Source organism: Bombina bombina, chromosome 1 (genome assembly GCF_027579735.1).
Source record: "Bombina bombina isolate aBomBom1 chromosome 1, aBomBom1.pri, whole genome shotgun sequence".
NCBI classification, from domain to species: domain Eukaryota; kingdom Metazoa; phylum Chordata; class Amphibia; order Anura; family Bombinatoridae; genus Bombina; species Bombina bombina.
The window spans coordinates 944,342,151-944,356,846 of record NC_069499.1 but is presented as its reverse complement, the minus strand read 5'-3'; the positions used below and the strand labels follow the sequence as shown (position 1 = coordinate 944,356,846).

At 38.6% G+C, this 14,696-nt stretch overlaps 1 long non-coding RNA gene across 1 annotated transcript in view; it reads right to left on the bottom strand.

Moving 5' to 3' along the window:
• Window positions 1-12,022: 12,022 nt before the first annotated feature.
• The window catches only part of LOC128649998 (uncharacterized), a 161,146-nt gene continuing 158,472 nt past the window's right edge, over window positions 12,023-14,696 (bottom strand). The window contains exon 4 of the long non-coding RNA XR_008400713.1: window positions 12,023-12,588. This is a non-coding gene — a long non-coding RNA (uncharacterized LOC128649998). The remainder of the gene's footprint in view (window positions 12,589-14,696) is intronic.

The window sequence follows — 14,696 nt, the reverse complement described above, 5'->3', positions numbered from 1 at the left end:
GTGCAGAGGTGCCGGAGGTTTATATAAAAAAACATTCTGAAAAACAGGGAGGGCCGTGGACTCACCGTGTCAAGAAATAAATAAATTTATCAGCATAAATTTTGTTTTCTTTCTAATGACACGGTGAGTCCATGGATCATCATCAATTACTGTTGGGAATCAATACCCAAGCTAGAGGACAAAGACGATAAGGGAGGGCAAGATAGGCAACCTAAACAGAAGGCACCACAGCTTGCAGAACCTTTCTCCCTAAAGAAACCTCAAAAAAATCAACTATGAAAAAATGTGGGCAGGCTATGCAGAGAAAACCAAGTAGCAGCCTAGCAATCCCTTTCACAGAAGCTTCATTTTGATATCCAAAAAGAAGAGACTGTCTTAGTGGAAAGAACTGAAATTGTTTCAGGAGACTGCTACCCAGCAGTCTCATAGGCAAAAGCCAAATATACTTTTCTTACTAAAGAATGAAAAAAAAGCAGAAGCTTTCAGACCTTTACGTTTCTCAGAGAAACAAACAAACAGGGCAGAAAACTGGCGAAAATGCTTATGACATCACGCACAACCTCCACGTCGTGCAAGAAACATTCTTCAGAAAAGAAGAACTATGTCAAAGGAAAGGAACAACAATTTCTTGATAAAAACAATTTGTCCAGAACCACTTTAGGAAGAATCCAAAGTAGTGCCAAGATCCGCCTCATTGGCATGAAAGAGAAGATCAGGCGAATAACACTGCCAAGCTGAGAGTTCTGACACTCTCCGAGAAGATGAGATAGCAATAAGAAACAAAACCTTCCAGATAACAATTTAATATCTATGGAATGCAATGGCTCAATCAAAGCTTGTTGTAAAACTTTAAAAACAAAGGTAAGGCTCCAAGAAGGAGCAACAGATTTAAACATAGGCCTGATTCTGACCAAGGCCTGACGAAAAAATTAACATCTGGCACGTCCGCCAGACACATATGCATGATCTGTTTTGAAAACTGAAAAAACCTTTCTCCAGATCATCCTGAAGAAAGATAAAATGCTAAATCCTGACCCTTCACCAAGAGAAGCCTTCAGAATCACGCCAAAGAAGAAATTTATGCCATATCTTATGGAAACCTTTCTCGTAACAGGCTTGTAAGCCTGAATCAAGGTCACAAAGACAGACTCAGAAAACCCCCCACAAAACTAAGCATTCAATCTCCAAGCAGTCAGCTTCAGAGAAAGAAAAAAAGGATGAAAAAATGGACCCTGATTCAGATTCAAAAGTGGAAGAAATGACCTTTCCAATAGGTCCGCATACTAGATCCTGAGAGGCCACGCAGGGACTATTAGAATTCCCAATGCGCTCTCCTGTTGATACGATCAATGACTCGTGGAAGGAGAGGAAAACGGAGGAGACAGGTAAGCCAACCTGAAATCCCAAGGCACCATCAGAGCATCTATCAGAATGGTCTGTGAATCTCTGGACATTGGCAACTTGGCAAATTTGCCTAAACATCATCAAATCCAACTCTGCACCATCCATTTGAGAGTGAAGTTGGAAAAACCCTTCTGGAAAGATTCTCACTCCCCAGGAGGAAGTGAGCTTCCGCCCACTGAATAACCCAAGTCACCTCCTTTATGGCTAAGGAACTCTGAGTTCCTCCCTGGTTGTTGATGAAAACCATTGAGGTGACATTGTCCGTCTGGAACCCTGCTAAGAACAACTGAGGCCAAGCCATCAGAGCATTGTAAATCGCTCCTAACTTCAAGATGGGAAAAAGGAGAGCAGACACTTCCTAGTCCATATCCCTGTTGTTAACAAGACCCAGACTGAATCCAAGCCCAGTAGGATGGTGTCCATGGTCACAACACTCAGGAATGTCTAAGGAAGCACACACCCTAAGACAGCTACTCCTGAGAAACCACTAAGGGATAGAGACTCTTGTCGACTGACCTAGATCTATCCTCTGAGACAGATCAGAATATTCTCCATTCTATGGAAATTAGCAAAAGAATGTTGTCCAAAGTAATCCTCTGACCCATTCCTCTTATACAACGAGTCACTGAAAAGTGAAAGCAAAAACAACTAGAGCTGGAACCAAACTCCCAACCCTTTGGTTATCAAAAGGCTAAACTATTTACCAGACCAAAAAGTCTTGCCGTTGCCTGGACAGTAGCCTGCAGAGAAAAGAAAATCTGACCTCTTTTAGAATCTTCTCCTATGATAGAGAATCTATTAATGTCCCTAATAAATCACTTTTGTAGATGTTAACCAGGCCCGACCCTGCTTAGCTTCCAAGATCAGACAAGATCGGGTGCATTCAGGGTGGATGGCCGTAGGCTGGACAAAGGACTGGACAAAGGAACTCTTCTCCAGATTCTGTCTGAAGAAGAACACTCCTGTAATACCTCAAATCCTAGATATCTTTCTAGGATGACTCAGAAACTAAAGCAGACCCTGATAATGGGAACAATAAACACACATCCTTCAGGTCTATGTTCAATCTGAACAGGTCCTCTTGAACCAAAGGATAATGTATACAACTTTGAAGGAGAAAACCTGAGGAAATTGAGGTAATTACCTAGATTCCGTTCCCAAACTGGGACTGGAACTATCCCTCCTAGAGAGGAAGGCCCTGAACTCAGTTTAAGGAATGCCTCTCATCATGCCTGACTTGCAGAAACTCTGGGACGAGAAATCTGCCCCTGGGAGGAACCTTAAAAAGGACTCCAAGAAACATGACTAATCCCGCTGAAAGAGGAAAGGAAAACCTCCCTTTAGTTTTACTCTCCTGATGAGTAGAAGAAAAACCTCTTTTCACCCGAACAGTCAGGAGACAGGTCTACCAGCCAAGTCCAAACAAGGTTTCATCCTAGAAAGGAAATGCCAGAAGCATGGAATTGGAAGAATCATAAAAAATTGAACCTGCAACTGCAGAACTATAAAGCCTAAGCTGTACTGCTAAGCCACAGGTAGGCTTCTCCTTTGAACAAGTCCTCAGCCACAACACCCGGCAGCTAGCACAGCAAGTCTAATAAGACAAGGCATTGTTCAAAATGAACAATTAAACCTCCAGCTTCACATCCAAGGATCCGAAAAGGAGGACCATAAGGATCAAAGTTCTATGAGCCGTAGTAAAAAAATTCCCTCTACATAAGGCACCGTGCAACTTGGAGTCAGCTAAAGGAAAATCCCTTGAGGGATGGGAGACAGGGAGAAAGGTATCCCTAGCTTCTCCGAATCCTGAGAAAAATTCCAAGGCACAACTAGAAACACTTCCTCATAGGAAAGAACATCATTGAAATGAAACTATGAAAGGTTGACAACAACAAGGAAATCGATGTTGTCCAAGTAGCCAAAACCTCCTTTACATACACGAGGTGATCAAGCATACATCTGAAGTATATGACTTCAGCATCAGATGAAGGAATTAAACTGTCCAATTAGAGATTTCACCCTCAGAAGTCTTCTCCTCACCAAATCAGAAGAGAGAGCAACCTGCATAGAGAACGTTGAGCAGAAACCTTACAATCCGAATAATATATACTCTTGCAAACAGGAAAGCTGCAGATATCTGCGGAGGACACTTCGGCTGCAAAATCTGTTAAAGCAAACATACTCCTCCAGGAGATTGAGAGGAATCGCAGGGCACTGCATGTGACACCATAGAGGCTTCGGACAGATAAGGAGAAAACTGTTTCATTGTCTAAACAGTATCATCCTGGGAGATATGAGGCTCAGAGACTAGAATATATCACAGATATTAGACATGTGCGTTTCGTTTCAGATCGATTCGGAAATTCCGCCGAATTCATAAAATTCGGGATTCAGATTGATTCGGATTTACAAATTAAAATAGTGCAGAATTTACCGAATAAATCCGAATTAGTTCGGATTTATTCGGATTTATTCTGTAAATTCGGATGGCCATGGATTACACTAGTATTGTACAGTATATTAGGTTATATCACTCTGCTAGGGGTTATACCTAATATACAGTACATAATACTAGTCTAATACACAGCACATCCCACCTAACACTTACCAAAATTCCGAATTACCGAACCAAATCAAACCGAATCCAGACTAATTTTTTCAAATCCGAACCAAATTTGAAAAAATCCGAATCGATCCAAACCGAACCAAATTTTTTCGCCATGCACATATCTAACAAATTCCTAAGCTGTAAAATCTGCAAGCAATGCACTCCTCCTTGAGATTAAGAGGAACCACAGGGCACTGCCTGTGATGCCGTTAAAGCTTGGGACGTATAGGAGAAGCTGTTGCAAAATCTAAAAAGCATAATCCTGTGGAAAAATGAGGTTCTGAGGCAGCAAACTAACTGTACACACAATAGTTTTACAAATTGTGCCAGCCGTATAGGGAACAAAGACAGAAAAAAGGCAAATAATAACTGCTTACATAGACATCAAGCTAAACAAGCAGAATAAAAATATAATTTAAAATTATAGACAAATTTATACTATTTATCTATCAAGCAATTTGCCCCACAGGGCCTTTATTAAGGACGACATTCATACTGCTATAACAGAGCATGTACCTCTTATAATGGATTAAAATACTATTTGGTACTTTTTAATGAGTAAATCTCTAAGGTCTAAGATTAGCCCTTGGTACATAATGATATAGCACGTCTATTGCAGCAGCTAAATATTAAACATACATCTCCTTAAATAAACTGCAAACTTGCAGCACAAGTGCGCAGCTCCGATCTCCACCTGGAGAACAATCGGGACTATGTACTGTATTTCTAAGAGCCCAAAATGGTGCCGCTCCATCTGAGAAGAAGGAGGCGGGATAAACTGCAAGAAGACGAGGCATACATCACGCTTTATCTGCCATAAGGGAATGCAACAAACGCACTGATGTCTTCTTCTTCCTATTCAAACATAAAAGGAAGAAAAACCACCTACGAATGTAAATCGCTCCCCTTAAAACAGGGCGACAGAAAGGAAAAGCGAGTTCTTCCCTAGTCAATAAAGACATAAATAAAGACATAAAAAAGTCTCCTCATTCCCCACTAAATATTCAAAATACATAGGAATTTGAACTGTTCCAAAATCTTCTTATACATAAGTATTTGAAACTTAATATATAAATAATCTGAGCCTCAAGTTTGGGTTAACCCCTTCTATCCTGAAGAAGATTAACTCCTAAATCTCCCCAATCACATCAAAAGTACCTGCTCGCTGCCAGAAATTGTCCTTATTAAGGAATTGTTGTCCCAAATTAAATACAGATAGGGCTGAACCCCTGCAGTGCCAGCCTCCTAGCCCCAGAAGACAAAAGGCACTTACCTGCATATTCAGCTGTCCGACAGGAGGACAGTTCACCCGGCATGAGAGGATGCCACTTCTCATAGAGACCTGTGGAAACAAGAAAGGACAGAGTAAACCTACTCTGGCTTTTCACACTTAGGGCAGCAAACATGTTAGGAAAACGCAGCAAGGGCTACCTTACAAGTTCCTAACTGCTTTAAAGCCACCACTGCCTTACTGAAGAGACTAACGTGGATTACGGCTAGACTTGAGAAGTTCAGAGTAAACATACTCTGGCATTCAAAATAATAAAATCTTCCTTAAAGTAAAAGAAATCCAATTTCTTCAGACACCGAAAACTTCACGTCCTCCTTGCACCGCAGGCAAAGCGAATGACTGGGGTTTGTGGGAAGGGAAGTGATACTTAACAGCTTTGCTGTGGTGCTCTTTGCCTCCTCCTGCTGGCCAGGAGTGATATTCCCAACAGTAACTGATGATGATCCGTGGACTCACCGTGTCATTAGAAAGAAATATATTTATGTGTTTCATATACATATATATTTAAATCTGCTGCTCATCGCTGCGCGACTTATCACCTTCGCTGCACTAGGTTCTCATGCCGTAGTTTGTGTTCACATTGCACCTAACTTGTAATACCAGCGCACATTTACGTGCGCTGGTATTACTAAGTGAAGCACAAATATTGCTTTTGTGAAAGCAATATTTTGCGCTCCACTTGTAATCTAGCCTTAAATATTTTGAGACTTTGCAATATACTTTCATTAGTTATTTTGTCCTCCATTCCTGTAATTTAACTATTGTAATTGCTGGTTTTCTTAATTACACTAAGTTTCTATAATCTATAAAGGAATGGGCGAAGCTATTTTGTAACCTTTTGTAACACTTATCTATCTCTACTGCTGAGGATAATTAGCAATAAAATACAGTGTTAAAACAAGGAAGTGTGGAACCTTTTTTATTCTAGCAATCCTATATTCTGCACAGCTTTGTTTGCACTATCTCTTTGATTGCCCATTTTATATCTCTCTTTAATTGTCCTCAGCAGACTTGATAGATAAGGGCAAAACCTAGATTGTAACATAGCAGTGCCCATTCATTTGTAGAAACTGTATAGAAACTAAACTTTAAACACTTATATGTCCAATACTTTAACAACTGAAATAATTAAAAATAAAGCTACATATTATTTTCAGGATAATGTAGGCGTTTGAATAAATCAGTATATCTAGCATTTGCTGTTTGACGTTCCTTTAAAATGCAGACCCCATGCAAGGGGACCATGCCCATTATACGTGTAAATAAAAATATCAGTCTGGTGCAAAAGTAAAATTAAAGTAAAAATAGGGGTGGACATTTAAATCCTTTGTTAGGATCTGAATATGGAAGAAGGTGACTGCTTGAGGGATTTGGCTCTTTTCAGAGCTGCATTTATTCTTGTGAAAGTTCAACACACTAGGATCTGGATTTGCACAGATCCTTTAGTGTTTAACTTTCACAAGAATAAATACGGCTCCAAAAAGAGCAGAATCCCATGAGTGGTCGCCTTCTTCCACATTCAGATCCTAACAAAGGATTATATACAACAGTGTGGCATGGGGACCAGATTCACCCCAAGTTATGCTAACCTCTTTATGTGGTTATGGGAACAGGAATTTCTTTGATCTAATGATCGTGCAGCAAATCTGGTCGTATACAGACGCTACATTGATGATGTCCTAATTATTTGGAAAGGGACAGAATCAGAATTCGATCAGTTCCTCTTAGAAATGAATAACAATAGAAACATCAAATTTACTAGTGATAAAAGTATAACAAAAATGTATGTTTTAGACTTATAAATTTATATAAAGGATCAAAGGATAAATACAAAAACCCACTTTAAGACAGATGATGCGAACTATCACCTAGATTACAAGTTTTGCGTTAGAGGCTGTGCGTTGCTAACGAGCAGTTTTGTCTCACCGCTCACTTACCTGCAGCGCTGGTATTAAGAGATTTCAGAAACCCATCTTTAAAAGACAAGAAGTGAGCGTTGAGCAAAATTTTGCTCATTACCGCACACTCCAATACCGGCGCTGCTTAAGTCAGCAGTGAGCTGGTGTAACGTGCTCGTGCATGATTTCTCCATTGGAATCAATGTGGAGAGCCGGCTGAAAAAAAGTCTAACACCTGCCAAAAAGCAGCGTAAAACTCCTTAACACAGCCCCATTGATTCCTATGGGGAAATAAAATTTATGTTTACACCTAACACCCTAACATGAATCCCGAGTCTAAACACCCCTAATCTTACACTTATTAACCCCTAATCTGCCGCCCCTGACACCGCCGCCACCTACATTATACTTATGAACCACTAATCTGCTGCCCCCAACATCGCTGCCACCTACATTATATTTATTAACCCTTAATCTGCCGCCCCCAATGTCGCCGCCACCTACCTACACTTATTAACCCCTAATCTGCCTCCCCCAACGTCGCCGCCACTATAATAAACATATTAACCCCTAAACGGCCGCACTCCCACCTCGCAAACATTAGTTAAATATTATTAACCCCTAATCTGCCGGCCCTAACATCGCCGCCACCTACCTACCTACATTTATTAACCCCTAATTTGCCGCCCCCAACTTTGCCGCCACTATATTAAAGTTATTAACCCCTAAACCTAAGGCTAATCCTAACCCTAACAACCCCTAACTTAAATATAATTTAAATAAATCTAAATAAATATTACTATCATTAACTAAATTATTCCTATTTAAAACTAAATACTTACCTATAAAATAAACCCTAAGCTAGCTACAATATAACTAATAGTTACATTGTTGCTAGCTTAGGGTTTATTTTTATTTTACAGGCAGGTTTGTATTTATTTTAACTAGGTAGAATAGTTATTAAATAGTTATTAACTATTTAATAACTACCTAGTTAAAATAAAGACAAATTTACCTGTAAAATAAAACCTAACCTAAGTTACACTAACACCTAACACTACACTAAAATTAAATAAATTAACAAAATTAAATACAATTACCTAAATAAAATTAAATTTGCTAAAGTACAAAAAAATTACAGAAATTACAGCCAATAGAATGCAAGCTCAATCCTATTGGCTGATTGGATCAGCCAATAGGATTGATCTTCAATCCTATTGGCTGATTGCATCAGCCAATAGGATTTTTTCTATCTTAATTCCGATTGGCTGTTTTAGTCGTCGGAAGAAGAGGATGTTCCACGTCGGATGTGTTGAAGATGGACCTGCTCCACGCCGGATGGATGAAGATAGAAGATGCCGTCTGGATGAAGACTTCTGCCCGGCTTGGATGAAGACTTCTGCCCATCTGGAGGACCACTTCGCCCGGCTTGGATGAAGACGTCTCCCGGTAAGTCGATCTTCAGGGGGTTAGTGTTTTTTAAGGGTGTATTGGGTGGGTTCATTTTTTAGATTAGGGGTTTGGGCTTGAAAAAGAGCTAACTGCCCTTTTAAGGGCAATGCCCATCCAAATGCCCTTTTCAGGGCAATGGGGAGCTTAGTTTTTTTTAGCTAGTATTTTATTTGGGGGGTTGGTTGTGTGGGTGGTGGGTTTTACTGTTGGGGGGTTGTTTGTATTTTTTTTTACAGGTAAAAGAGCTGATTACTTTGGGGCAATGCCCCGCAAAAGGCCCTTTTAAGGGCTATTGGTAGTTTTGTTTAGGCTAGGGTTTTTTTATTTTGGGGGGCTTTTTTTATTTTAATAGGGCTATTTGATTAGGTGTAATTAGTTTAAATTTCTGTAATTTGTTTATTATTTTCTGTAATTTAGTGGGGGGGATTTGTACTTTAGCTAATTTAATTTAATTTATTTAATTGTTGTTAATTTTGTTAATTTATTTAATTATAGTGTAGTGTTAGGTGTTAGAGTAACTAGTGTAACTAGGTTTTATTTTACAGGTAAATTTGTCTTTATTTTAACTAGGTAGTTATTAAATAGTTAATAACTATTTAATAACTATTCTACCTAGTTAAAATAAATACAAACTTGCCTGTAAAATAAAAATAAATCCTAAGATAGCTACAATGTAACTATTAGTTATATTATAGCTAGCTTAGGGTTTATTTTATAGGTAAGTATTTAGTTTTAAATAGGAATAATTTAGTTAATGCTAGGAATATTTATTTAGATTTATTTAAATTATATTTAAGTTAGGGGGTGTTAGGTTTAGGGTTAGACTTAGGTTTAGGGGTTAATAACTTTAACCCCTTAAGGACACGGCCATTTTTCAATTTCTTTCCCTGAAGGACCAGGGCTATTTTTAAATTTCTGCGGTGTTTGTGTTTAGCTGTAATTTTCCTCTTACTCATTTACTGTACCCACACATATTATATACCGTTTTTCTCGCCATTAAATGGACTTTCTAAAGATACCATTATTTTCATCATATCTTATAATTTACTATAAAAAAAATTATAAAATATTAGGAAAAAATGGAAAAAAACACACTTTTTCTAACTTTGACCCCCACAATCTGTTACACATCTACAACCACCAAAAAACACCCATGCTAAATAGTTTCTAAATTTTGTCCTGAGTTTAGAAATACCCAATGTTTACATGTTCTTTGCTTTTTTTGTAAACTATAGGGCCATAAATACAAGTAGCACTTTGCTATTTCCAAACCATTTTTTTTCAAAATTAGCGCTAGTTACATTGGGACACTGATATCTGTCAGGAATCCCTGATTAACTCTTGACAAGTATATATTTTTTTTTAGAAGACATCCCAAAGTATTGATCTAGGTCCATTTTGGTATATTTCATGCCACCATTTCACCACCAAATGCAATCAAATAAAAAAAATTGTTCACTTTTTCCCAAATATTTTCACAAACTTTAGGTTTCTCACTGAAATTATTTACAAACAACTTGTGCAATTATGGCATAAATGGTTGTAAATGCTTCTCTGGGATCCCCTTTGTTCAAAAATAGCAGAAATATAGGACTTTGGCGTTGCTTTTTGGTAATTAGAAGGCCGCTAAATGCCACTGCGCATCACACGTGTATTATGCCCAGCAGTGAAGGGGTTAATTAGGGAGCATGTAGGGAGCATCTAGGGTTAATTTTAGCTTTAGTGTAGTGTAGTAGACAACCCCAAGTATTGATCTAGGCCCATCTTGGTATATTTCATGCTACCATTTCACCGCTAAATGCGATCAAATTAAAAAAAACGTAAAATTTTTCACAATTTTAGGTTTCTCACTGAAATTATTTACAAACAACTTTTGCAAGTATGGCATAAATGATTGTAAATGCTTCTCTGGGATCCCCTTTGTTCAGAAATAGCAGACATATATGGCTTTGGCGTTGCTTTTTGGTAATTATAAGGCCGCTAAATGCCGCTGCGCACCACACGTGTATTATGCCCAGCAGTGCAGGGGTTAATTAGGTCATTTGTAGGGAGCTTGCAGGGTTAATTTTAGCTTTAGCGTAGAGATCAGCCTCCCACCTGACACATCACACCCCAGGATCCCTCCCAAATAGCTCTCTTCCCTCCCCCATCCCACAATTGTCCCCGCCATCTTAAGTACTGGCAGAAAGTCTGCCAGTACTAAAATAAAAGGTATATTTAAAATTTAAAAAAAAATTGTAAAGCATATTTACATATGCAGCTGTGTAGGATCCCCCCTTAGCCCCCAACCTCCCTGATCCCCCCCCAAATAGCTCTCTAACCCTCCACCTCTACCTTACTGGGAGCCATCTTGGGTACTGGCAGCTGTCTGCCAGTACCCTGTTTGCAAATACAAATGTTTTTTTTTTGTTTTTTTTTTTAAAAAAATTCCATTTTTTCTGTAGTGTAGCTTCCCCCCCCACAGACAAATCCCCCACCCGCTCCCAGATCCCTTATATTTATTTTTGTTGGGGATTGTATCCCCCCTTACTGCCAGTTTTATATAATTAATTTGCTGTAGTGTAGCGGTTCCCACCCGCTCCCTCCCCGTGCACGCGCCCACCCACCGGCCCCCGTGCACGCGCGCGCTCCCATGCGCGCGCCCAACAACCCCGCCCCCGATCCCGCCCCCCTCTCTCTTCAATTTGTCACCGATGGCCGCCCACCCGCCTCCCACGGTCAGCTCCCACCCACCAACGATTGCGGCCATCGATGCCGGTGCAGAGAGGGCCACAGAGTGGCTCTCTCTGCATCGGATGGGGGAAAAAGGTTATTGCAGGATGCCTCGATATCGAGGCATCACTGCAATAACCGTAAAGCGGCTGGAAGCGATCAGGATCGCTTCCAGCCGCTTTAATCCCCAAAGTCGTACAGGGTACGTCGCTGGTCTTTAAAGACCAGGTTGTGTGCGACGTACCCTGTACCTGTAGTGGCGGCGAAGTTGGGGGCGGCAGATTAGGGGTTAATAATATTTGTAGTGGTGTTTGGTATAGAGGCGCAGGTATTTTCTTCTACAGTGCTCCAAAATTGCCTGAGAATGAGAGGGCTTTATTTCTATGTGTGTAGATCAACACCACATAATTAGTGCAGTATACTTACTCTGAAAAAATGAGTCCAGCTTCCTCTTTAAGAGTTAATCTGTGTGATGTATTACGGTTAAAGATTCCCCAAATCCACTGTGGCTGTGAATACAGGATAATGTACTCAAAATACAATGTATAACTTGATACAAAATGTGCAGTATACTTACTCCGATAAAATCGGAATCCGGCTCCTAGTACAGCGCACCCGCTGATGTGGTTAAAAGAATCCAAAAGGCAGCAAACAAAATTCATAAAAGATACAAATTTATTTAAAAGTGTCACTATGGACAGATAGATAAAAGCTCATAAACAGAAGCTCTACGTGTTTCAACGATGTTTCGTCTTTCTCAAGAGCAGTAAAATGATGAGATGCTGCCTTTGGGTTTACACAGGTGCTTTTTATACAGAATTAATCAATGTTCCTTTTCTGGTTTACTGGAGCCAGACTTACAAAATTGAGGTGTTAATATCCTCAGCCTTTTTTGTGTGCAAAAATGCGATAAATCCAATTATAGTTTTAGTATGTAAATCGGATGAGGATATTATGAAAATTTTACTTCGCTTATTTGGACCAATCAAAATCATCTAAGAAAAAAACAGTAGTTCCCTTTCGAGTTCATGATGTACGTAAGTTCCAAAACAGGTCCGCTCTTGTGTTGTGATCACATGTTGATGGAAGGGCCAATCCTGGATGGTTTTCGGCAACCTTTTGTTTTCTTCCCAATGTGGATGGATTTTCTCCGGATATAGCAAAGAAGGGGGTTTATCAGTTTGTCCATAGTCCCGGTTTATCCAATTGTTATGTGCAATGATCTAAAATGAATGGTGCAGATCACTAAGAGTTCGTTTTACAAATAAAACTTTACACTTTACACTTTTATATAACATTTCAAAAATGCATTTACAAGTGTTATGTTATTTTTTAATGCTTATTTGAATAGTATTAGAGAAACTAATATCTCACCAAAATTTTATGATAGATATAAAATATATAAAATTAAATAAAAATAAAAATAAAAATTGATAATGCATGATAGGATAAAACCAAAATGATAAATTATATAGATAAAACATCTTTTATATTATACTCTTAGATCTAATTATATGAAAGCCGCTACTCTGATATATTTGTTTAATCCATGGTGGCCATAGGTCTTTAGTGTGTGTATCCACCATAATTCTCTCTTATTTAGTGATTTTTCTATTTCACCCCCTCTCCAATGTAGGGAGACTTTTTCAATGCCTATCCAAAATAGATGATTTTTATTTTTATAACATTGACAGTTGTTAAAGTGAATAGGGACACCATGATCATCCTTCTTTTTATCAATTTTGTATATATGTTCAAGTATTCTAGTTTTTATGAATCTTGAAGTTTGGCCTAGGTATTGTACTTTACATTCACATTGTATTAGATATATCACATTCTTGGTTTTGCAACTGATAAATTCTTTAATTGGATATGTTTTGCCTGTTACTGTTGAAGTGAAAGTTTTATATGTCTTCTTTGTGTGGTTGCATGCTTTGCAATGTCCACAAATGTAGAAGCCTGTCAAGTTTGAAATCTGAATTGGTTTAGGTGGATTCATTCCTTTTATGAGAGACAATGCTAATTTTTGTTTGAAATTCATACCTTTTCTGAAAGTAATGAATGGTCTGTTTGGGATAATGGTTTTTAAATATTCATCATTTTTTTAAAACTTTCCAATGTTTATTTATAATGTGTTTTATTTGCTTGTGGCCACAATTAAAAGTGGTAGTGAATCTTGGGAAATATGTCTTGGAAGACTCTTGTTTCTTTTGAGTGATGTTTGAGATTAAAGTTGTTCTATCTCTATTTGCTACTTCTATCCTGGCATTTTCTAATAGGCTAGTTTCATATCCCTTTTCTTCAAATCTCTCTTTAATAATTTTCGATTGGATGTTAAAATCAGTTATGGTATCACAATTTCTTCTCATTCAAAGAAATTGTCCTTTGGGGACTGCTTTCAGCCATGTTGGATGGTGGTCACTGTCTTTCTTAATGTATGTGTTGGTGTCACATTTTTTGAAATAAGGTTTTGTGTGTATGTTACCTTCTGATATGTATATAGTTAAATCTAAAAAAGTGATTTCTGTTTTGCTGGTTTCAGGTGTCAAGATTATGTTCATGTTGTTATTATTTAAATGAGAAACGAAAGTATCCATTTCGCTTTCACTGTCATTCCATATACATAAAATATCGTCTATGTATCTCCTCCAGGACACCAGGCCCGCCCCAAGGACTCCATTGGACCATACATAAGTGTGTTCGAAATGGTCCATATAAATATTGGCGTAACTCAGGGCGAACCTGGTGCCCATGGCGGTTCCACATACCTGTAAATAATACTTTCCATTAAACCAAAAGAAATTGTGTTTTAAAATAAAATCAATTGATGTAATGATAAATTCCAAAAGGGCTGATGATATTTATATTTATAATATTTAACTAATGTTTGCGAGGTGGTAGTGCGGCGGTTTAGGGGTTAATATTTATTATAGTGGCGGCGATGTTGGGGGCGGCAGATTAGGCATTAATAAGTGTAGGTAGGTGGCGGCGACATTAGGTGCGGCAGATTAGGGGTTAATAAATATAATGTAGGTGTCGGCGATGTTGGGGTTAGCATATTAGGGGTTCATACATATAATGTAGGTGGCGGCGGTGTCCGGAGAGGCAGATTAGGGGTTAAAAATTTTCTTTTAGCATTTGCGATGCGGGAGGGCCTCGGTTTAGGGGTTAATATGTAGTTTATGGGTGTTAGTGTACTTTTTAGCACTTTAGTTATGAGTTTTATGTTATGGTGTTGTACCATAAAACTCATAACTACTGACTTTTAAATGCGTTAGGACTCTTGACAGGGTAGGGTTTACCGCAAACTTTTTGGCCTCCCAGGACAGAC